The sequence below is a fragment of the Grammomys surdaster genome, unplaced genomic scaffold (genome assembly GCF_004785775.1).
Source record: "Grammomys surdaster isolate TR1022 unplaced genomic scaffold, NIH_TR_1.0 125950, whole genome shotgun sequence".
NCBI lineage: Eukaryota > Metazoa > Chordata > Mammalia > Rodentia > Muridae > Grammomys > Grammomys surdaster.
Genome location: NW_021620771.1, coordinates 2,808,342 through 2,810,161, shown reverse-complemented (window position 1 = coordinate 2,810,161; position 1,820 = coordinate 2,808,342).

Here is a 1,820-nt window from a genome sequence, read left to right as displayed (position 1 = left end):
TTGGGAAAAGATCTGTACCAACTCTACATCTAATAGAGGGCTGATATTCAATGTATACAAAGAACTCAAGAAGTTAGACTCCAGATAACCAAATAGTCCTATTAAAAAGTGGGGAACAGAGCTAAACAGAGAATTCTCAATTGAGGAAAGCACCTAAAGAAATGTTCAACAACCTTAGTCATCAGGGAAATGCAAAACGACCCTGAGATTCTACCTCACACCAGTCAGAATGGCTAAGATCAAAAACTCAGGTGATAGCAGATGCTGTAGAGGATGTGGAGAAAGAGGAACACTCCTCCATTGTTGGTGGGATTGCAAGCTGGTACAACCACTCTGGAAATCAGTCTGGTGGTTCCTCAGAAATTGGACATAATACTACCTGAGGACCTAGCTATACCACTCCTGGGCATATACTCAGAAGATGCTCTAACATGTAATAAGGACACATGCTTCACTATGTTCATAGCAGCCTTATTTATAATAACCAGAAGCTGGAAAGAATCCAGATGTTCTTCAATAGAGGAATGGATACAGAAAATGTGGTACATTTACACAATGGAGTACTACTCAGCTATTAAAAACAATGATTTCATGAAATTCACAGGCAAATGGATGGATCTAGAAAATATCATCCTGAGTGAGGTAATTTAGTCACAAAAGAACACACATGGTATGTACTCACTGATAAGTGGATATTAGACAAAGAGCATAGAATACCCACAATACAACTCACAGATCACATGAAGCTAAAGAGGAAGGAAGACCAAATTGTGGATGCTTCAGTGCTACTTAGAAGGGGGAACAAAATAATCAAGGGAAGTAGAGGGTGGGAAGGACTTGGGAGGAAGAGAAGAGGGGGCGGGAAGAGGGGAAGAATCAGCTATGGGAAGAGATGGAGGAGATATACAGAGGGTCAGGAAATTGAACAGAGTTGTGTAGCAATGGGGGATGGGGAACTGGGGGTAGCAACCAGAAAGTCCCAGATGCCAGGAAAGCAAGAGCCTCCCAGGACCCCACTGGGATGACATTAGCTGAAATGCCTCACAAAGGGGAGGGAGAACCTGTTGAGACCGTATCTAGGGGTTAGGCATGGCCCCCCAGTTGAGGGATGGGACTACCTATTCATCTCCAAAATTTTAACCCAGAATTGCTTTTGTCTAAAAGAAATACAGGGACAAAGAGTGGAGCAGAGACTGAAGGGAAGACTATCCAGAGACTGCCCCACCTGGGGATCCATCCCACATGCAGACACCAAACCCAGGCACTATTGTAGATGCCAAGAAGTGCTTGCTGACAGGATCTTGATACAGTTGTCTCCTAAGAGGCTCTTCCAGATCCTGACCAATACAGATGCAAGTGCTTGTAGCCAACCATCAGACTGAGCACAGGGACCCCAATGGAAGAGTTAGGGGAAGGACTGAAGGAGTTGAAGGGGCCTTATCTGACATCAATGGGAGGGGAGTCCCTTGGTGCTTTGAAGGCTTGATGCCCCAGTGTAGAGGAATGCTAGGGCAGTGAGGCAGGCAGGATTGGGTAGGTGGGTGGAGGAGCACCCTCATAGAAGCAGGGTAAGGGGGGATTGGATGGGGCATTTGCAGAGGGGAAACCAGGAAAGGGGAATAACATTTGAAATGTAAATAAATATCCATTTAAATATATAAAAGACTTCTATGTAGTTGTGTGTAATGATGCCAATTATTGCTGGTTCCTTTAATGTTCCTCTTGTATTCTACAAGCCTTCCATGATAGAGCAAGCCATCTATCTGTCTATCAATCTATCTATCTATCTATCTATCTATCTATCTATCTATCTATCTATC